Consider the following 24,801-nt stretch of genomic DNA (forward strand, 5'->3'; position numbering starts at 1 on the left):
ATTAACTAGTAGACCTACTTGCAGTTTTAGCGATTCCTTTGTCCAGACAGTTTTGCTGCTTTGCTCAAATTTAGGGTGCTCACACAGCTGAACTGGATGCTGTAACACAAAGTTTCCAAGGACTGTATTCTCCACAAACACACGCAGTATTCCTTCTGCCACCCCCCTTGCACAGAGAAATCACTTCCCTTTTATATGTTTCTTGATCCGGTGAGTACTAACTGCCTGCCTCGCAGGTCATGGGAAGTGTAGTCTTTTAACCACGGCCACCATTAGTCCACTCTTGGCGCACAAGCAGGTGCCCGAAATAATAATCAAAAACAGAAGGTACAAAGAAAAAGAGAAAATAACACTGTAATACAAACAACAAAATAAAGGTGCCGCATTCCACATCGTCCCCCACCACCGCTACACCGGTCGGCTCGGGTCTTCAGTCTATACCTTTGCTACTACCTCTCTATACAGGGGTTGCCTAGGTTTCCCCCTATATCTACACACCCCACCTTGGGTACATAATAATAAGTTGCTTCCCGCTTTCAATAGCAGCTGCCTTCCTTAGTCGTGCTTGCTTGGCTCGGTCTCTCGCTCCAGGCGCTGGCGTTCTCTCTCTGGGCTTGTTTACACCGGACCAAGGCAACCCAGCATCACTGTGTATCTTCGAAAAGGGCCAACCCAAAAGAGTAGCAAAGGCATTCTTTTATCAGTCGAGCGAACCCCAAGGTCCGCTCAGAGAGAGGGAGAGGCAACACACCCTCTCCCAGCCTCCCTGTGTCACTGCCATGATCGACAGACGGATCCCATGGGGCTCCCGAGCTCCTCCTGCAGGATCATGCATGCATCAGACAGCCAGCACAGATTTTGCCCTGTTACAAGGAGAAAGACATCTTAAGTGGGAAAATAATCTGCCCTTTTCTCATATTTTGTTCTTGTTTCCTTATAAAAATGTCAGGATGACTTTCCGTTCAAAAAGTCTCTTGCAAAAAAGCAAGGTGACTGTTGTATACAAAAGACATTTCTGGAACAGGGAAAACATACTTGCTATGGGCAACTGATTTAACATACTGCTCTTTTTTCATTCCTCAAACCTGGCATTCTGAGATGCTGTAAGTCATTATTTTATGAAGCACTCAGCAAAGCAATTAGGTTTGGCAGATGGAAGCAAAACATGAATACCACCAAGGGTCATAAAGACATTGATAAAAGTTTGATCTCAAAATTTTTGCCAACAATTTTAGAAAATGTACTTTATGTATTTACTCCTCATAAATGACCCTGCAATTGATACCTATTCATTTAAATGCAGTAACTATTTGTCTTAAGAGTTCCATTAATTAAGATAATATTAGAAACAGTAGAATGCAGGATTGTTAGGGTTGCATGGCACCATTCAATTTGCAATTTTTTTTCCAAAATGACCATTCCTCTTTTTTTCATATACTCCTTTTTTCAACCCAGTCTTACAGTATTTGTGTTTAAAGACACACCGGCACATACATCGCACCGGTGTATTAGTCGCTCCCCCCTTTTAAGGACCCCTCAAAAATGCCTAGAAAATCGACTTATACAATGGTTTTCATGGTAGCTACAACATGCTTTAAATCAGTGATACTCAGTCCTCACTTGCTCAGGAGCCACATGAGCAGTAAGTGTCAGCTAGAGCCACAACATGCACAATAAGTATGACAAGAACATTCCAGTTTAAATAAAAAAATATTAAACTAAATGTTAGTGAAATGCACAGTCCAACTGGGTAAAATATTTTAATTAACTCTCTTCTTTGTGGTGTTTCTCCTAACTAACTGCAAGTACATATACACATTACTGCTTTATGTTATTAACAACAGAAGGACCGGAGATACACTCATACCTACAAGCCCCGCAGCAGTCTTTCTGACGGCTGTATTCAAAACACTGTAAATAGTATAACAAACGGAGAAACAGTACAAATCAAAACAAGAAAATGTAAGTAAATAAACATCTGAGCAGACATCGGTTTACAACATATATATTTATAAAACTGAAACGATAGCAATACATTTTTTACTTTTCAACAGCAATCGGTTTATTATCAGAAGTGCAAAAGCAACTGAACAACCTTGATAAATAAACTTAGAAGAAAACATTTTACAGAAGCGCACAGCACAAGAAGTTATAAAAAAAGTTGAATTTCTTTTTCTTTTTTTCTTTTTTTTCAACAAAATGGTATTCCTTTACCTTGAGTCTAAGGCTCTTCACAATCAATACAGATAATGCGCTTCTCCACGCCGCCTTTCTGCACAGGGCACTACTGTTCGAAGTTTTATTTTTATTGCACTTGCCAACCTGGCATTGGCGTCTCTTGCGGCTCTCAGCAGGGTTGCCAGCTTCAGCTGTGGGTACACGTGTGGCAGTTTCTCTCTGTTCCAAATGCTTCTTGCGAAGTTCCTGTGCTAACTGTAAAATATATTCTCTCCTTGGTAAATTCTTCTCCGTGCATTCTTTGTAACGTACCCAGGAGTTGATGGCTGCTAGGTCTAATACATTGTAAAAAATTGACTGTCCACCGTCGGGAGCCAGCTTTCACGAAACACTTCCGTGCTATCTGATCCAAACATCAATTTTATATTTTGTTGCTTTGTAAAACTCCACGGTCCCTGGTATTTATTTTCACTAGTCCCGATGCTAATTAACTTACCAAAGCAGCGCAGCTGGCAAGCAGGCGCCAGCCTTTATTTGTTTATTTACCAGATTTTCAAAAGGCCGATTGATTGTTTTATGTGTGGCCGTCACTGTGACTGCTCCCAGGGCTTTTAGGTGTAATGTAATATATCTCCTTTATTTCTGCACTCCCATGTTTCATGCTTTGTGAGAATATTTAATATATACGGACAGAAAGGTACACGAACGCACAGCCCCATATGTGTTACACGACTGGAGAAAATTACATTTTAAAACCAAAAACTGCCGAAATGACCGCTGTGGGGCTTCTAGTGTTAAACACACTTATGCTTTATAAAATTATGAAAGCTCTCATTCTTAGCTGTATGGCTGTGTGACAGAAATATAATGAATCTTGGTGGTAAATCTCCCTCCCGACCTGTGACGGCGCTAAGCAGCGAGTTCTTTTGACGGGCTGGCCTGACAGTTCTTTCCCGGGTCTGGAAGTCGGCCAGTCTGGAAGAAGACGAGACTCCATTGCAAGAACGTATTGACCCGGAAGGGAAAATGTAGCAGCCGCTGATTGTAAAGGCAGCTGCATTTGTTTACCAAGGGGTCATGTGTGACAGCATATAAGAGGGACGGAGAATCGTAATCAGTTCCTTCGTTTTGGTTATTAAGAAGTGACCAGGAAGGACCTGTGTTTTGGTGAAAATTGTGAGTGTTTGTCTTGTTCTGTCTATTTGTTTGTTTGTATTCACTAGACAGCTAACACTTTCCGGAGCTGTCGCCAGAGGACAGCACAAACCCGGAACAACACTGCACTCGTATCACTATAAACTGTATTTACACCACTAGCACTAATTCACGCATTAACAGACTTAATGTGTGTGTTTGTATGGGTGTATAATAAAAACAGGACTATCATTTGCGGGGCAAACCCGGGGATTATAAATTAAGTAATACATGCTGATGTATTACTTACTTTCATTATTGTTTACTGTTTGTTTCGCCGTCAGGCACTGGACAAAAACAAATAAAACAAACCTTTGCACCTGGATTACAATTGTCTGTCTGTTCTTTAATCATCTGCACCTGCACACTATTAACTACTTTGCCACAGGCTGTCAGTTAGATACACAGCCCTCCTTCTTGGAAGCAAGCGCTGAGAAGTCGAGCTCTATGGTGGTCACTGCAATTCGAAGGCATTCTTTTGCGTGCTGAAAACTGAGTCGATTCCGCCGATTATTTTTAATCTGAGTGAGTGCAGAGAAATCTGTAAGTTGATGGAAACACCGAAATAAACTGCCTTGCCAGTTTTGCGATATATGGAAGATGGCTCACTAATTTCCAGAAGTAGTCTCTGTTGTTTTGCCGAAATCCTCGTTGCAATTCAGAGCTTTTCAACTCTACAAACTCCATCAGCAGGTCAGCTGAATCAGGCATTCCTGAGAAAATGTCATCCACTTCATCTACTTCCAGGAGGAGTGGAATGTTCACCAGAAGCAACAATTTCTCACACTTCTTAAAATCTTGAAATCTTCCAGCATAGTTTTCAGACAATTCGTTCAGCACTTCACAGAGGACTTCTTGATTTACAACAGCATCAGGATTTTTCTCAATGATGCTTTGGACATGAGAAAAGAGCTTGTATTTACCACTCCTAACATTGCTGTGCAGTACTTGAAGTTTGCAAGAAAAAAGTGTGACAGCAGAGTGTAACTCGTACACAGTTTTATTCTTACCTTGCAACTTCAGGTTTAACTCGTTTAAGTACTATGTAATTTCACACAGACACGCAAGACACAGCAATCAGTCAGTGTCATCCATGAATTGAAAGCGGGAAGTTTCACCACATCCAATAATGAAGAGCTTGAGTGGTTCGAACAAATCCAAAACATGGGCATGTGTCTGCGAGAAATCCACCTTACTTCAGTGTGCAGAACTAAATCACTGTACTGCATATCAAATTATTCACACAGAATCTTGAACTGCTGATGGTTCCTAACTTTGGCACTGATAAAATTAACCAACTCAATAACATCTTTCATTGCATCGCAAAGAAAAGTGAACTTTGCAAACAGTGCTTGTTGGTGTATAATGCAGTGGTAAGACAGAATTTCATGCATTGATTTTTCAGACTTCAGCTCTTCTTTAACAAAGAAACAGCACCAGTTCTCTTACCTAGCATAGCTGGCGCTCCGTCTGTTGTGATGGCTGTAATTTTCTCCAGTGCAACTTCAAACTTTTTCAGGACATCCATAGCAGTTTTATGTCCTCTCTTTATGTACCATTTTGCAACAGTACCATATCCAACATGTCTTCTGTCACATCGAGTTCCCGGGAAGTTGCTCTGACAAATATCAGTAACTGAGGGATACAGTTAATATCCAAGCTTTCACCCATTGCAATGCTAGTCCCTGACAATTTCTCAACGCGATTTCAATGTTCTCTGAAATATCAGTAGCCCTCCTAGCTACGGTAGAATTAGAAAGTTGAATTTTTATCACATCCTTTTCTAGATCCTTTTTATCCACGAACAATGTTGAACAATTATTATGCAATCTGTAATCACCTTGCCTTCCACATATGATTTCTTTCATTTTATAATTTCGTATGTAATTTTGTAAGACGAAAGTGTAACTTGTTGGCTTACATTACAAACCTTGCTAAACATGCATTGTTGATTCACCCTTTGTTGATTGAGTTTAAGCTTCTGTTCTCTCAGGGCGCTACCAGATGGGAAATCGCTGTCAAATGTAGGGTGAGTTGTGCGGTAATGTCTCTCCAAGTTCGATTTTTTTTTAAATTGAGCCAGTGTGGCATCACATAATAAACAGGCTGTGGCAGGATTGACCGAGGTTTGAGACTCAGAGACAGTATAAGTTCAAAAATAAAGTTTTTAATAAACAAAAATACAAAATAAACCAGCACGAGGGCCAAACAAAAAGGTTTCAAACACAAAATACAAACACAAAACAAAAACTTACAAAATAAAGTTTCCAGGCTGGGTGTTGCCTTCACTGGAACAGAAAAACACAGCACAAACAAAACACTCCTTCTCCTTCCAGAACTCTCTCTACAACTCTCTCCTCAGCCAGGGCCTCTCCCCTGGCTTTTATTCCCTGTGGCTGGAGCCCAATTAATCAATAATTGCTGCTTATTCAATTAGGGCTCCAGCCACATTCTCACATGTGTTCCTGGCAGGGAGGAATTTTAACCCCCTCCCTGCCAGTCCCAACCATGATCATAAAGACGGGGAAGTCCTCCGTCACATATCCCCCCCCCTTGTGCCAAGCACAACATGGCCTAAATGGCCACCTCCCCCCTCAGTCTCAGTCCCGGAAGAGGGGGAAGCACAGTGTCCATGGGGGTGGCCATGGTGGGACGTCCGGCACCACCCAATTCTTCGTGGCCGGCAGCTCCCTCTTCTGGGGCTCCGGCCACACACTATCTTGCCACGAAAGTGCCGCTGGGGGAGCTGGTCTCCTGACCTCCCTCCCCCTCTTCATGGCCGGCAACTCCCCTCCGTGGGGCTCCGGCCACAGTGTAGCGACCCCAGGCGAAGCAGGATCCCCGAAGACCCCAAGCGACGGCAGCAGCAGCGGACCCTCGGGAGGCGACGGCAGCAGCAGCGGACCCTCGGGAGGCGATGGCAGCAGCAGTGGACCCTCGGGAGGCGACGGCAGCAGCAGCGGACCCTCGGGAGGCGACGGCAGCAGCAGCGGACCCACGGGAGGCGGAGGCGGGAACGGCGGCCCGGCTCCCTCTGGTGGCGGAGGCGGGAACCGCGGCCCGGCTCCCTCTGGTGGCGGAGACGGGAACCGCGGCCCGGCTCCCTCTGGTGGCGGAGACGGGAACGGCGGCCTGTCTCCCTCTGCTGGCGGAGGCGGGAACGGCAACTCGTCTCCCTCTGCTGGCGGAGGCGGGAACAGCAGCTCGTCTCCCTCTGCTGGCGGAGGCGGGAACAGCAGCTCGTCTCCCTCTGCTGGCGGAGGCGGGAACAGCAGCTCGTCTCCCTCTGCTGGCGTAGGCGGGAACGGCAACTCGTCTCCCTCTGCTTGTGGAGGCGGGAACGGCAACTTGTCTCCCTCTGCTGGCGGAGGCGGGAACGGCAACTCGTCTCCCTCTGCTGGCGGAGGCGGGAACGGCAACTCGTCTCCCTCTGCTGGCGGAGGCGGGAACGGCACCTTGTCTCCCTCTGCTGGCGGAGGCGGGAACAGCAACTCGTCTCCCTCTGCTGGCGGAGGCGGAAACAGCAGCAACTCCCCTTCTGGCTCTAGGGACAACAGCTCACCCCTCTCTGGCTCTCGGGACGACGGCTCCTCCCCTCTCTGGCTCTCGGGACGGCGGCTCCTTCCCTTCTGGCTCTCGGGACAGCGGCTCCGCCCCTTCTGGCTGTCGGGACGGCAGCTCCTCCCCTTCTGGCTCTCGGGACGGCAGCTCCTCCCCTTCTGGCTCTTGGGACGGCAGCTCACCCCTCTCTGGCTCTCGGGACGACAGCTCACCCCTCTCTGGCTCTCGGGACGACGGCTCCACCTTCTTTATTGGAATAATTGGGGCATCTCCCATATCTATCGCCAGGTAATTAACGACCATCAGGGCCAGCTCTGCGAAGGACGCTGGGTGATGCTGTTCCTCCCACTTTTCCCACCTCCCCCCATCTCGACGCCACAGCGTGTTGATAACTATGGGGAGGTCGTGGAAGATGTCCGCCTCAGGGTGCATCAACCAGTCCCATATTTCCTGGGATGGTGGTGAAGGTGGTGATGTTGGAAGTGGTGGGGTGGCTGCCGAGGACGGGGTTTGCAGCTGCTCCTGGTCCCGATTGTGGGGGCATCCTGCCCAGTTGTGGCCATCCACCTCACAGCGCCCACACCAGTCAGCTGGTGGCCCATCTGGACAGGACCTCCACCGATGATCCAGCATCCCGCACCATGAGCACCAGGGGAAAAGACTGGCTGGGTCCTCCAGCTGGGGTGGCTGTTGTTGCAGCAGCCTACATTTCTTCGGCTGCTGCATCTCCTGCCTTTGCCGCTGTCTGCTCTTCCCCATTTTCCAAAAAAAAAAAAAAAACTCCCAAAAAAGAAAGAAAAAAAATTACTGCTCTGAGCCTCCAGGTGGCGCTATCCCACTTCTGAACACCAACTGTGACAGGATTGACCGAGGTTTGAGACTCAGAGACAGTATAAGTTCAAAAATAAAGTTTTTAATAAACAAAAATACAAAATAAACCAGCACGAGGGCCAAACAAAAAGATTTCAAACACAAAATACAAACACAAAACAAAAACTTACAAAATAAAGTTTCCAGGCTGGGCGTTGCCTTCACTGGAACAGAAAAACACAGCACAAACAAAACACTCCTTCTCCTTCCAGAACTCTCTCTACAACTCTCTCCTCAGCCAGGGCCTCTCCCCTGGCTTTTATTCCCTGTGGCTGGAGCCCAATTAATCAATAATTGCTGCTTATTCAATTAGGGCTCCAGCCACATTCTTACATGTTTTCCTGGCAGGGAGGAATTTTAACCCCCTCCCTGCCAGTCCCAACCTTGATCATAAAGACGGGGCAGTCCCACGTCACACAGGCACATTTACCTCCACCAGCCTCGACAAAGAAAAACTCCATTCTCCATTCTTCACGAAATCATCTACATTCCTCCTCATGTCTGCGTTTTTTAACAGTCAACATTCTTTCACTTCACAGCTCTTGGAAGCTCCTCAGGAAACACTTAAAAAAGTGAAGAATCATGATTGGTCAATATTGCAAGTAGTGCGGAAATTAGTTACTGGGAAATGTAGTTTTGTAAATAGCCCAGTATGCTCTAAATAGAATCTATCGGTTACATTTTGAGCTATTTATAAAACTGCATTTCCCAGTAACCAATGCAAATGGGGCGGATAGATTCCGAAGAGCTGCAGGTGCTAAGTTAAAGAGCGGTCTGAGCATCACTGATTTAAATGCTCACAAGTTTGATGCAGAAACAATACAGTTGATTTTAGTTGAGGTCACTGTCCTCAGAAAATAAGAATCAGTCATCAATAAACATGTATTTTTAATTTTAAAAGCATTAACTATTACTGTACAGCTATGGCCAAATGTTTTGCGAATGAAAACTGCTGAATAATGCCATGTTAACATATTGAATGATATACTGCTTTGTAGTTTTCCATATACTTAAAGAAAACAATTGAAAAATGGGACTTTTCAAAATCTAACACGAAATACAGTACTACTATTATGGCTTCAGGTACACTTTTGCAAAATTATTTTGTTGTTTCTTTGATTACATGAGTTAAATAAAATATCTAAATTATGTTCATATCATTTATATATATATATATATATATATATATATATATATATATATATATATATATATATATATATTATGTCTCAATCCTAAAATTCTAGGTGATGCAAAACTTTTGGCCATAGCTGTATATGAAAGCGTCACAGTAAGCATTACTTTGGTTCCTATATAGCAAGATGATCGTACAGAGTTCAGAATACTTTCTTTTTTTTCCACTCTAATGTTTGTGGTGTGAGCGTGCAACCTCAAGGACCCTTGTGCCTAATGAAGGCATAGAGGAATCTACCACTTTAAGTCGGTAAAACCTGGTGAATGTATGCAGAGTTGCCCAGCTAGGGCCCATGATGTAGCCACTCCTCTAGTAGAGTGCACGGCCACCCTCCCTGGTGGGGGTAGGCCGGCATTATTATATGCAGTCGAAACTGTGTCCACAATCCAGTGGGAGAGTCGCTGCTTCGAGAGGGCTTGACCCAGGGTCCTTTCACCATGACAGACGAAGAGCTGGTCAGACTGACACAGCGCTCTCCTCCTATCCACATAACCTCTCAATGCCCGAACCGGGCAGAGGGAATTTAATCTCTGATCCTCCTCCAAAGAAAAAGGAGAGGGATGGAAAGCCTCTAGTTCCACTGACTGGTTTAAGTGGAAAGCCGTAACCACTTCAGGGAGGAATGCGTAACGATACCCTGTTTCCATCATCCCAAATACGCATACAGGCACTATGCACTGACAGAGCCTATAGCTCACTAACCCGCTTAGCAGAGGTGATGGCTAACAAAAAGGCAGTCTTCATAGAGAGATATTTCAACTCTATGGAATATATAGGCTCAAACGGGGCCTTAGTGAGAGACTCCACTTGGGGAGGGTGTCCTTTCTAGGAGGACATAACCGCCGAGCACTCTTTAGAAAACGGGTCGCCAGCAAATGAATACCTTGGGAAACTGAGTCAATGGGGACATGGCATGCAGATATAGCTGCTAGGTATACTTTCAGCGTAGAGGGTGACCTACCTGCCTCTAGCAGATCTTGCAGAAACTGTAAAATAATTGCTATAGGGCAATAGATGGGGTCATCACCTCTGGTCATACACCAATTTCGAAAATATTTCCGCATAGGCGTACAACGACCTTGTGGCGGAGGCCCTAGCATTCTGCAGTGTACTGGTGACTGCGTCTGAGAGCCCTAAGGCAAACAGATGGTCCTGTTCAGGGACCAGACCCACAATTGGAGTCTGCCCAGTTCTGAATGCCAGAGGGTGCCCCTCACCTGACTGAGGAGATCCAGGTGCAGCGGGATCTTCCAGGACTGGCCTTGCAGCAGCTGGCAAAGGTTTAAAACCATATTCTCCTGGGCCATCTGGGTGCCACCAGGAGAACTGTTGCCTCTTCTTTCCGGACTTTTTCTAGGAAGGCCGGGAACAACGGTATTGGCAGGAATGTGTACAAGAACGTTGAACCACTCGCAACTCCAACTTTATGTGCAGGGATGTCCAACAGCCCAACCAGGACCCACGGACTCCTCTGTTGGCCCAGACTGCACCCCAACCTCAGTTGGATGCATCCGTCATCACCACCTGACGGCTGTGAATTACCCCCAAGGGTGCAAAAGGACCGAGGACACTGAGTGTGTAAGAATACAGTACTGGTGCACTGAAGAATCGGGGCATTGAGTGCAGGTGTTATCGACGTGCTAGGGCACCAAAGCACTGGGGGCACCGGGTACTGGGCAAGGGTGTCTAGCCTGGACCGTGCACAGTCATACAACCGGTGTAGCGTGTAGCTTGCAGCAGAATGAAGCACTGCCTACAGGCAGAGGGCACCGAGGCATCGAGAGCGCAAGCACCGAGGGTACTGGGCAAGGGTGTCTAGTCTGGACCACGTGCAGTCACATAACCCAGGCAGCGTGTAGCTTGTAATGAGGTGGAGCACAGCCTATAGACAGAGGGCACCGGGGCACCGAAGCACAGAGGGCACCGATCACCAAGGGTGCAAGCACCGAGGGTACTGGGCAAGGGTGCCTAGTCTGGACTGCGTGCAGTCACACAACTGGAGCAACCTGTAGCTTGCAACGGAGTGGAGCACAGCCTACAGACAGAGGACATTGAGGGTGCCGAAGCACTGGGGGCACCGAGCACAGAGGATGGACTGGAGGTACTGGAGAAGCAAAAGAGAACGTGATCTCTGCGGAGTGACTACTTATTGCCTCAGTAGGCGGTATTTCCATGATAATACTATGGATATACTGTAGTTTATAATGGTTTGCCATTTTTTAAAGTATGTTTTAACATACCTCTGTGTTTTACAATGCTTACCTATCCTTCACAATGATTTCACCATGCTACTCTGGGAAACATTTACAAAGGATCTTAAGTCTGAATTTGGTAAGATTGCAATAAACTACAATGGACTTGGAATGAATCACACTTGCTTACCTCGACCCAGTCTCCACATCTTCTAATACCCACATATTCTCTCCACATATAACTTGTGAATTTTTAAAATATTTATTTTCCTGGTTTCCTCTGTGGTGCATTGTAGAGTATGTCATATTAGTCTGCACTGCCTGTCTCCAAGGGCGTTCTTTTGTAAATGAGGTGGAACATCTCAGAGGATGTTGGTGTTCTGGTATGATAGTTATATTGTAGTGAACTGCGGTTCCCTCAGGCAGGGGTCTCTCACAGGCGGCGGTTGGATGTGAACCCGCCCGCTCTTTTGTATAGCGGTATCGGAGCTATGCTTCAGTGCGGGAGGTCCCGGGTTCCCGCCCCACCTCTGCCTGTGAGAAGCCCCTGCCTGCGGAAATGTAGTTTGCCACAGTATTAAATAAAATAATACAGAATTAAAAATTAAATAGGCTGATTTACATTGTGTGGAATAAATGGGGTGAAGTGCTGGAAAACTAATTAATCTACTCAGAGACAACCCCTGCATACCTTTCTCGATACTTGCACATTTAAAAGAAGTACCTGGACCCATCACAGATATCTGTGTTGCAATTGTGTTTTTTTTCGGTGGCTACATTTCTGGTGTAGTGTACTCCAATACTATGATGAAAAATAGCAAAATGTAGCACAGAACTGAGGTGGAAATGTATGGTATGTTTTATTTATGTGGTTGGTTAAATCTTTGATTATCAAATTATGAAAACTAGGAATAATATGATGACAAGTTTGTAGGGTTGTGTTGAAAAAATACAAATGTTTATTTATTTTTTAACAATTATCTGTTCAGGGACAACACAATAAGTTATTTGGAATTCCAGAATATAGATGTGATATAAAACAGATTTGTTTATTTACAAAAAAATAAATAATAATAATCTCTTGTGGGGTCCCTGAGCAGTAAAGGCACGACCGTGTGGCATGCAGGGTGGAACATATAGTCATGAGATCAGGTTTGTGTCTAGGCTTGGATATTCGCTAGCGATTCCACAGGGAGCATTGCATAGGGCTGTTCAACTGGGGGCACATATATCCCTGGGGGTACTTCTAAGGTTAACAGGGGGTACGCAGGAACGGGCACAGAAACATAAAAATCAAAGTGAAAAAAACTAAAGATCATGATTTTTTTTTTAAATGTGTTATACTGTATCTCTAAACAACTGTGCATAAACTCTGATATGGAGAGCTCTGAGTTGCTCGTGAACTTTGCAGTTTTCAACTCGTTGTATAATTTAATACTAATCAGTGAAGCACAATCTTTCTGAATTTTTTGGAAGTATAAATGCTCCGGTAAACATAAATAATAATCACAATACTCAGACTTTGACAGTTTTTATTTTATTTATTTCCGTGGCTGCATTTTAGTAACAGCAATAGCGGCTGGTTGAATTTGTTTTCGAGGAGTTCATCCAGATTATCCTGTGTATTGTTTCTCTAGTAGATACATTTCTAAATTACAAAAGAAAAACAAAGGAAGAAAACACAAAAGAGTCTACAGAAAGTTATACAGATTCCCTTTGGATCATTTTATGTTGGCTTTAATAAAAAGTGTATCATTGTTAGTTATTATAGTTTAACATGGGGTTAATATTTTTGATGTTGCAAGCATTTTAAATGACACACATAATTATGCTTGGATGGGAAGTAAATGGTAACATAAACATTTACAGTGCAGACTATTTTGTATTATTTATAAAAAGTTTGCGGAAGAGAAAGCGAATAAGTGTTTCCAAAGAAATTCCCAAATATTGTCTTTTGATTCTGTGCACCCAAAGACTTACAATTAAATGTTATAAGATGTAGTGTTTGGTATTCTGTCCTAAACCAGTTTGTCAATCCCAAACTCTTGTGACATAAATTATATATTAAATAAACAGATTTTGCCTTTTGCTGCAACGGTGGTAACATTCAGTAGAGAACAAATTGTAAAGTGGTCCAGACAGTAGGGGTACAGTTTTAAGAAAAGGTTGAAAACCACTGGCACAGGTTATGGTCCAGAGGCCAGTAGATGGCCGACATCCAGAGTTGTATATCAGAATATCCAGAAATAAAACATTAATTGGTAAAGAGCTGAATTGTGATGGTCCACTGGTACATTAGCAGTCTTGATTGGTAGAGCTCTTCTCTAGCTGATCAAGAAAGGTGTTGGTTTACAGTGTCTCCTACAATATATCTATTAAGTTACTGAACTGTGTGGCTGTGCCAGTTTCATTCAACAGGATACAGTGTTTAGTGTTATTAAGTGACAGCCCTTGCAAGCAATAGAATGGAGTGCTTATTAAACTACAGAGTAAGTGTGTTGAGAAGCACTGCAAATGGAGTGATTCATGCTCATTACAAATTATTATTAGTTTATTTAGCAGACGCCTTTATCCAAGGCGACTTACAGAGCTGCAGAGTCACTTACAATTACGTCTCACCCAAAAGACGGAGCACAAGGAGGTTAAGTGACTTGCTCAGGGTCACACAATGAGTCAGTGGCTGAGGTGGGATTTGAACTGGGGACCTCCTGGTTACAAGCCCTTTTCTTTAACACAGCCTCTTATAGAATGACAAAAGCCATAGGAAGTTGAAATTGTACTACACAAGTGTTCATTATTAGGTGAGATCTGTGCAGACTGGTTCATATTAAATTGGAAACTTGGCAATATCAATGGGCATGCAAAATTAAAACAGACTGAGAACATCTGGGGGAAAATGCTGTTAGACAGAAAAAAGAGGATTTTGGTGGGAAACCCTGATATTTTAATTTGTATTACAAAAAAACATAAAAAGCTATTGAAAGGATAAATAAATTGAAATTTGTAAATCTTAACTCTTGAGCTGCCCCTAGAACCATAGCACAAGAAAAACTGTGACCTGTAGCCTCCACCATGTTACTTTGGTGTCGTGACTCATAGATTGGCTTTTGCTGTTTGCTCAGATTAAAAGGGAAAAGAGTGTATTGGGCTTTTTAATATCCCTTGAGACACCTTCCAGAAGATCTTGCAGAGTCAATGCCACCGTTTTCAAAAGGTGCATGCTAATTTTATGATTGAGGTTTTAAGTGATTGATAGGTGAAAACTCCTCGTCCAATATAATGCCAGTACTGTAATATTCAGACCCCGGAACTGTGCATGTGATACAGGTATGCCCCGTACTAAAGATGGGTGTGGATTTTCAGATCACTGACTCCTCTGAGGAATTATTTTGGGCAACTGAATGACGATTACTTTCAACACAGAAAAAAAATTAAAAAATCTGAAATGCAAAAAAACTGTCAAACTTGCAAACAAACATCATGCTCACTGTAGAAGTACTGCTTTTCCTGAATATCCTAAAGTTTGCACATGGTCCAAAAAGGGTCTTAAATGGGTATGTTGAATGAATGATGGTAAGCGAATAAGCACAGGTCTTTACTCAATCTTTTGTCACTTCTTTTTTTAAAAAGCTAATCAGTCTATTTGCCTGCCAGTGCTGTATTTAGTCTGCTGAAAGGCAGTCTTTGTGGAATATTGAACCTATAACCTTTTACAATTACTTTATTAACCACACTCATTTATTTTTCAATACTATTATGGTTTGATTAACATTTTGTGTATTGTACGTTGGATTATTATTATATGCACATTTAAGCGAAGTAGAAACAGCACTTGTTTTAAATATACAAGTGACACTGTGACAGAGACAGAATGACTCTTGGTGATAAAACTCCCTCCTGACCTGTGAGGGCGCTGTGCCCTGGAAAAGGGGGTGGAGCTGTGGTACACTAAATCATTGACCCGGAAGGGAAACGATGTGGCAGCCGCGGATTGGAGGAGCGGTTGCAATCGTGAACTAAGGGGGCGTGATTGACGGTATATAAGGGGACGTAGCAAGGTGATCTGTTCCTTTGTTATGGTTAATGCTGAACTGGAAGGAGAACCCATATTGTTATCATGAGTGTTTTGTTTGTTTTGTCGTGTCTAAAAATACTTGTTTGTTGTTATTAGATGGCTAACACGATCCGGAGCTTTCACTACAGGCCAGCATGAAACCTCGACACACAAATATATACAATAAGAAGTGTACATGAACAGCTGTGCTGCTAAAATAACTTTGCTGTAACAGACTACAAGTATCTGGAATGTATATCGCATGCTGCTGTACATTTATGCTTTGCCCTGGATGTTGATAAAACCACTCTTGTACTTCATGTAAGTTTATAGAGCTTTTATTTGACGTTCTCTGTTTCAGTTAGAGGAAGAATTGACAATAAAATGAGTGTCTTAGGTGCTAAATGTAGTTGGCTATAAATGTCACAAAAAAATTCTAAAAAGTTGCCAACATTGCTGGCATGTAAGTGGCATTAGGTCATGAGGTGTCAAATTGGCCATAATTCATATGTTCTGTGCATTATTAGTTCATTCAGACTTTATTAGTTTGTGGGGGCATATGATTGGATTAAGAGTGAAGTTTATCAGGTTACACCCTATTGATTTTGTGCACTGTTTTGCAATTATTGATTTCTATAGTCAATTTGGGGTTTGTGTGCCAATGATAAAGGTTTACAGTGGTTTGTACCAGCAACGGTACACAGGACCACAGGAATACCAATACTGGTAACAGTTAAAAGCTGGCGCACTCACATGTGCTCAAAATAATAATGAAAACAAAAGGTGAAATGAAAAGGGAAAATAAAACACAGTAATAAAACTACAAAACAAGAAGTGCTGCTTACGTAGTGCCCCCACTGCCGCTAAGCCGGTCAGCCTGGGCCTCCGATCTACGCTCAGCTATTTATTTGTATACACTGGGGTGGTCAGAGTTCCTCGTATAACCACGTAATTATTTATTTTACTTTTTAATTTATTTTAAGGCAGGGTGTGTCCCTCAGCCGTGCTTGCCTGGCCTTTGTTTACATTGGCGCCTTCTGCCAGCATCACTGTGTATGCCCAAACACGGCCACCCGAATGCATAACCAAGTACAGTACTTAGGCCTTGGAGCAATCCCCCAAGGCCCACCTCCCAGCCACTCAGAGAGAGGGAAAGCCAACACACCCTCTTCCCCACCTCTCCATGTCACGACCATGACTGATAGGCGGATCTACGAGGCTGCTGCCCCCTTCCTGCAGTACCACACATGCGCCGGATAGTCAGCACAGATCTCCCCGTTACAATGTTATATTACAATCAAAAAACTTTAGATATCCAAGGGGGATTTACCTGGGGAAAAAAAGCATGATGAAGGTCTATGTACAATGTGGTCTTACCAAGCAAGACTCTTTATCACTGCAAATACTGTGAAAACACTAGAGTCTATTCAATTGATCCAAACGACAGCAGATCTATAATACTGCACATGCGCTGTGTTGGTTTTCATAAACTTGGTACATGGTGCCGACCCCTGTATATAGAACAATGGAAAATTGCCATTTTTACCGTGGCACAGTAGGCACAGTGTGGCAGTCAAAAAGTCAAATGTTTAGGTTGAAAAGCAGGGTAAACTAGTAGAATGTTTCAAAGCCTCAATCAACTTCAATCTATTGGCCAGAAGCCAGGAGTTAAGGAGTTTTTAAAAAAAAATTATTTAAGTAATGAGAACTTTTTTTTTTCTCACAGAGGACCCCACCCTGTGATCCGTGAGCAAATCCCTGATGCCCCCTGAAATATCCCGAAATACTGAAACTTCATCTACCACCCCCCCAAATCATCTATCTGCTACTGAACACTTGGCCTCCTAATAAATATTTGTATTGCTAATATGTAACCCAATGGTGCTACATGCAATTAAAATGACATTTTGAAAACAAGAAAAGTGTGTTAAGGTTTAGAAATGTAATACAAGGCCCCTATGTAATGACTGAGACAGTGGAGACATTTAGAATCTGCTGCTGAGGTCAATTGAATAGACCCCATTGTATAGATGGAACATTCTCAGTAAGTGTGTCCTACCTGTGCCATGTAACTGTATAAGTATGACATATACATTGTCATTAGAATGGTAGACTGTTAGTGTAATGCTGTCGGTGAGATGAGATGAGGTTTAAAGCTCTATCGCCACGAATGCAGAAGAGCTGGGCTCTTTTGCATAGTGGTTAAGGTGGTTTTTTGCAATGTGAGGGGTCGTCGGTTCGTGCACAGCCACCGTCCTGTTACGTTATTTTTGTAGTTACGCTATGTTTGCATTACAGAGCATGGAAACACTTTTTTAATGCTTAAATCAAAAAACAAGGAAACTAATGCTCTTTGTCTCTGCATTACTGAAACAGGAGAAGAAATAAAAAAAAATGTCAGCCAATATACTCAAGACACTGTTGTCCAACATGTCCAACCTTCATGATTGTGTTGATGAGTTGGTTGCTCTACAGTATTAGATAACAAAATCATTTTCCACATATTACATAGTTAAGCAAAATCTTTGGGAACTATGAGACATAACAAAATAAAATATATGTATTGTGTCATTTATGAGGGACTTCATCTTTTCAAATTTTTTTTCTCCCTGCATGCCTGTTCTCAAAACTAGTCTTTTGCACTGCTTCTACTGAACAGGCGTCAGACACTTACTGAAAACTGCCAGTTTTTTAACAATACCATATTGGCCGTTATTTTTATAACCAATTTTTCATACACCCGTCAGACATTTTGTACAAAATGACTTTTACTGTATCTTATTTTAATTTAGAGTGTGTTTTAAATAGAAGTCTTTCATCTCTGAATGGGTGGATAAATTGTAGGTTTTATTATTATTATTATTATTATTTTTGATTGATGTCTCTTCAAGGGCCTTATTTCAGCTGTTTTCCATGAAGCTCAGTCTAGCTTCATTTGGGCAGATGTCCACATCACAAAACCATCACATAATCACATAATCTGGAATTATTGGCCTTTTTCTCTGTAGTCTCCAAGAGAGAACAGGGATTTGAGGATCTTAAAAACAGAACTAAGCCCCGAGAGTACAATTTTTTAACTCTGTCCTGTATCACAGGATGGTCTAACATTATGGTATTGAATTGTGAACAAAGGGTTTACAAAAAAAGTCTGAAAACCAAGAACTTTAATGTGAGACTTTTGCCTGGTTGTTCTGGCCCAGCTGTTCAGACACTGATAAAAATGAACAGATCGCCTTTCATCCACAATTTGGCTGTGTGTATAACTTATACTGCATTTGTAAGAAGTTACAAAATCAAAAATGTGTTATTGATAATTTACGGTTGGCTTGGTTACGGTACTGTACTGATCCTTTTTTGTTTTAACTGCCTCCCTCAGGATACAAAACCATATAAGTTTGAAATACCATTGGGATACAATTAATGTATCAGTGTATTATCCTAAAGAAAGCTTAGAAGCACCATAAGCAGACCACAACATTATGACAATACCATGGTTTTAGAACAAATGTTGCACAATGGTCCTGAAAGTTGCACAATAGTACTGACGTGCTACTGCAATTGACCAGTATTGGTTCATACCTTGTGCTTCTGTTTTTCATTGTTTGTTTTCATTATTTTTATAGATGGTTAAAGTCTGTGTTTCTTGAGGGTGTATCAGCAGCCTCCTTTTATTGCGAGACACTCTGCAGAGACCTACCCCACCGGCTGGTCAGAGATCCCCAGTCATCCAATCCCCGGCTGCCATCCCCTGTCAGCACACACAGCCGGCAATACATCTCTGCAGAGCATCTGGCTTCTATTTTTTTTCTTTTTTACAATAACAGTGAAAGAAAAACAAACAAAATACCAAAACACATTATTTCCTATGTGCAGGGCCTCAGCCCTGTTACACTACCTTTCTGGAGTTGTGATCTGTTGAGGCATCCACGGAACATTTCAAACCACAGTGCATGCTGTACCTCTTTTGCAAGAAAATAATTAGTTATTTGTTTATTTAGCAGACGCCTTTATCCAAGGTGACTTACAGAGACTAGGGTGTGTGAACTATGCGTCAGCTGCAGAGTCACTTACAATTACGTCTCACCCGAAAGACGGAGCACAAGGAGGTTAAGTGACTTTTATTATGTGTTTATTTAGCAGACACCTTTATCCAAGGCGACTTACAGAGACTAGGGTGTGTGAACTATGCATCAGCTGCAGAGTCACTTACAACTACGTCTCACCCGAAAGACGGAGCACAAGGAGGTTAAGTGACTTGCTCAGGGTCACACAATGAGTCAGTGGCTGAGGTGGGATTTGAACCGGGGACCTCCTGGTTACAAGCCCTTTTCTTTAATCACTGGACCAATGTTTATCAGTTAAAACAAGGAACACTTTTCATACCACTGTGGTACAATTGGTGTTTCAAAACATCAAAATGTTACACTGTCGTACCATTCTACCAATAGTAACCAATACCTGTTAGTACACAGAAACTGCATAATCATTTGAAGATCATTTGCTAAAGGCACACACCCTTTTGTAAGTAACAGCACTTGATATCTCTATTTTTTTTTTATAATAACAGCATTAATGACATTAGTTATATATAAATTCTACAGCACTGAGCTATATTTATCATACCCCTTCCCTTTTTTTGTACACACCCAGATCTTCCTGAGATGAATCACCTACTTTTCAAAGATGCCCTGAAGACAATAGGAGCAGGAGTTGTTACACACACCTAGATAAATGATTAATTTACCATTTGGTCAATTAAATATAGAACACAGTGCAGTATTAAAACTTCATAAAGCTTCATAAATAATAAAACCTGTTTAGTGCCTTTGGTGATAAGTCCTAATGTACCATACATATACTGTGTAGATAGCACAGGTTTTAACTAAAAGAACGTCTCACTGCCATTGTCTGGCTATGTGGGTTCTTATTGGAAAGTTGCAATCTCGTTTAATTGAGGCTGGTTTAAAATACAGATATGCAATGGATAACCTGAGGAATATTTTTCAGCAATCTTCTTAAGAAAAGATGACCCTAATAAATGTACATAACACACAATAAAACTCATCTTTCTAACAATGTATTTTGTTATTTGTTATATACATATTGTGTAAGTGATCAGGATTTGACAACTCTGACAACACATGCTGTCATAAACTCCCCAGTTACTACAGATTTCGAATGTACTGTTCGGGTTTATATGTTATCACCATACGAGTGCTTTCTGCTAGAACATATTAACGATTTGATGTGTGTTTGTAAAATGCTTTAACAAAGATTTTAATATATAGGCAGGGGTCCATACAAGGAGTGTCTGTGGCAGGCAACACGTCAAAGACACACGCAAGTAATTGTCTATAACAGAGGTGGCCAAACCATGGCTCGCAAGCCGCATGCGACTCCCAGGCAGTTCCAGTGTAGCGCCTGGTGAAATGCTGGGTGACGCACACTTTGTGGCTCGAATTAACTGAAGAAAGAATAATAAACAAAAGTGAAAAGAAAAGAGAGAAAAAATAAACAAGTAGTTTATTATTTTGTTCTCTGATTCATTTATGTTAATATTCTTCTCTCCTTCTCTCTCTTCTTTCTTTCAGCCTGGATGTTCACTGCAAGGACATTTCCTCACGTAGAACTTCGACACCGCGTGGTGGCGCATGCGTATTGTGATCACCTGAAGTGAAAGCCGGTGTTCTAAAAATCTGCGCCTCCCCTTCAAACTTGGCTTCCCGGTAGCATAGATTAATAGACTAATCTGAAAAATAGAGCTTCACCTCAAATTGTTTTGGTCAATATTAATAAGATGGATAAAACCAAATGTACTTAAGTATAAATTAATGAATTTACGCAAAATGATGCTTACGCTGAAATTGTTTGTAGGCGTGTCACAAAAATAAAACCAAAAAATGAATCACACGTGTAGTTTGTGCAAGTAGCTCAGATTTCTAGGTAACAGTGGTTAAAACAGTGGTAAACCTCTGTGTCTCATCTGCAACAAATCGCTTACACACTACAAGGGGAGCTGATGTAATGACTTTTTTATGGAATGGAATATCGCTTGTAGCAAATGTCCTCATTCAGATGAATTATTCTTGTTATAAAATTGGAGTGTTGGCGCTAGACTAGAGAATGTATTTTTAAATGTTATATTGGAGGTCAAAAATGAATACTATATTTATGTACCTTATGTCTCGTCATGAGCAGGTACTGTAATCCCTTTTGAAACAAATACAGTGCATTTGCAATCCACAAAGCTCTCAAACAAACTTAATACACAAAGCAAAAAAATGTTTTTTTTTTAACTGAGCATTCAGATCTTTAAGGAAGAGCTGTTCAAAAAGAATCCTTACAAAATATCTATTTTTTATGGGCTGTTTTTGGTGAAATCAAGGCAGATATTGTATTTTGCTTCAATATAACTGAATATATTGTATTTAAAGTACATAATACAAACAGTATAAACAGAAATAATGGGAAAATACCAGTGTTACATTTAAAGTTTAATAAACTGTAGCTATACAGTACAATAAAAATTACACAGAAACTGTAAGGCTCTGCAATGTTCTATCCCTTGTTCTTGTGTATTTTGATGCCATCAAGAGATAACAGCTACTGCACAGAGTAAGTGCAAGATTCTGTTATAATGTTGGAGAGAATTTTTTAAAAAATGTTTAAAACAATGCTAGTATTTAAAATACTAGCATTGTTTGTGTCTTTGTCTTGCGGTTCTCGGCCATATGGAAATTTTGGTATGCGGTTCCTAGGGTCAAGAAGTTTGACCACCTCTGGTATATAACTTCCATTTTGTTTGTCCATGGCCAAGATGTTTTTTTTATTTATTTTTTTTAAATATTTATCACAACTCGACATGGTGCCAAACCCTGTATATTGCCATTTTTACCGTGGCACAGTAGGCACAGTGTGGCAATCAAAAAGTCAAATGTTTAGGATGAAAAGCAGGGTAAACTAGTAGAATGTTTCAGAGCCTCAATCAACTTCAATCTATTGGTCAGAAGCCAGGAGATCACTTTTTTTCTCACAGAGGACCCCATCCTGTGATCCGTGAGCAAATCCCTGATGCCCCCTGAAATATCCCGAAATACTGAAAATTCATCTACCACACCCCAAAATCATCTATCTGCTACTCAACACTCGGCCTCCTAATAAATATTTGTATTGCTAATATGTAACCCAATGGTGCTACTTGCAATTAAAATGACATTTTGAAAACAAGAAAAGTGTGTTAAGATTTAGAAATGTAATAACAGTATGTATGTAGTATAAATATCATAGCAGTTCTAGGGGATAGCTCCTATAGAAATGTTATTGAGTGGGCTGTGAAGAGGATCAACAGTGGCGATAAAAGTGATTGGTCTGGAGCTCCATAATGTAGCCCACTGTAGTAGAGGGGAGGGGCAAAATCTGGATAGTGTAGAGGGGGTGTGTAGGCGTGCAGGGGTTGCATGGTGTGTGCAGGGTTTGAATGGTAGGTGTATTGGTGCAGGGGTTGCATGGTGGGTGTATGCGTGCATGGGTTGCATGGTGTGTGTGTGCATGCAGGAGGTTGCATTGTTTGTGTACGCATGCAGGGGTTGCATGTTGTGTGTGGATGTGTGTGTAGGGGAGTTGGGGTGCAGGTTTAGTGCGAAGGACATGGGTGCAGGAGTCTGAGTAAGGGGCACAGGGAGCGAGGGGATATAAGGGGGCATGTGGAAAAGACTGGAGTGAGAGAGAAGGGCGTGTTTAGGGGAGATAGAGAGAAAGAGTGAAAAAGGGGGTAGGGTAAGGAAAGACAAATACAACAAATAATTGTATTTAAATTTTTGACTTCTAGTTCCCTTCCCTTACTTTATGATTTTATTTTATTGATTATTGGTGTAAAAATAAACGACTTGAGTCTTCAACTCCATCACAGCCTCAGTCTCATCTTTGTCCCAAGACCCCGAAAACGCTACAGTATAATTTCCTGTTGTATTATGAAAACACCCAGTGCCTTGCGCTCCATGGTGCAGGATTGTTGCAACAAGCTCAGGACTCCACCTCCTGATTTGTTTGTGGTCGGGACTGTGTGTTTTGTTTTCATTTAAAATGTTCCCTTATTTAATTTTCTGTGCGACCGGGGGAACGCCCTCCCCCAGTACCATAGGCAAACATTTCAATGTGACCCCTAATGTAACTAGGAAAAAGGCTGGAAATCAGATTCTAGTAAGATATTAGACATACACTCAAGTAGGAACATAAAGAATCTTACAATTAAGAGTGCTTTTATATATAATTCTAAGACAGATATTAGCTCCTTTTGTCCAATTCTAGCTATCCTATCATGCACAGTAATGGAAAGGGGGATTGTAATGTGACAGGGCTGCTTTACTCTCTGATCTTTCTCATTTGCTTACTCTCTCACTCGCCAGAGTCCCAAGGAAGATACTTACTCTGAAATTCAGCTCCTAGCCCAGAAAGGTGATATGAATGTGTTTCTGGTTAACCCTGAAGCCCAGGCCAAGTACAAACCATAAGTATGTTTCAAATAAAGCGTATACTGTTCCAAGATGATATTTCATTTTCTTGGCAGAGCCTGGGAATATATGATTTTATTGTAATACAGTGTCTTTGATACCAGATCCAGGCAAAACAGAGCTGTGTTTTTTCCTGAAGACGCCTGAGCTGCATTTCCAAAACCTGAACCCTTACAAACTTTTTTTTTTTTTTTTTTTAAATGACACACAACTCAAACCCTATTGTTATATATTTCTACAAGGTAGACCCTTGAACATAAAGTAGCCCAATCAGTTCCCCACACCTAACAGCAGTATTTCTCTAAATGTCATTACTAGTTCAAGATTTTTCTACAGGGCATTATTGTTAACATGTCCTGCATAGAGATAAGGAGCATAGTATACCTTTGGGTAAACCTTTACTTTTAAGCATTTTAAATGTTTGTTTGTTTTTTTTGTCGCACTTTATGAACTATTAACTGGCTTGTTAACATGTTAGAGAGTCAGTAGCTTCAAATAACATTTTACATTCTATAGCTTGTTAGAGAATCCAATGTGCCGGGACTGAACAGCCTTCCTCATTCCATTTAAGTCATGTAACCAGTGGCAGCGTTTGTCCCGCTGTGGCCCCATGCAAAGCTTGATTCTGGGGCCCTATTCCCTATTCTTACCAGTACAGTTGACGCCGCTTTATTGGGACGTGTCAGGATAAGAAAAAATATCCGGAATAAGAGGCTGTCCCAATTAAACGAGAGATGACCTTAGTCACACTTTTTTATTCTTAATGAAAAGAAAAATAATGAAATCACACCACATTATGATTAAATGTTAAATACAGCGTTTAAAATATGTTACGAGTCAATGTTTTTTTTTTTATTCCTAAACAAAATGAATCGCACCTGTGATGTTGACACGCCAACTTTCTTTGCAACAGCAGCCTGAGAAACCAGATGTAGTGAATAAGGAATACAATTGATTTAAATATAAATTAGTCTCTTGTCGCCCTGTTTAAGAACGTCAAAATGTAAGAAATTAGACATACCATATGTAAGTTCTGGACCATGTAGA

The sequence above is a fragment of the Acipenser ruthenus genome, chromosome 11, assembly GCF_902713425.1.
Source record: "Acipenser ruthenus chromosome 11, fAciRut3.2 maternal haplotype, whole genome shotgun sequence".
In the NCBI taxonomy this organism is placed as follows: Eukaryota; Metazoa; Chordata; class Actinopteri; order Acipenseriformes; family Acipenseridae; genus Acipenser; species Acipenser ruthenus.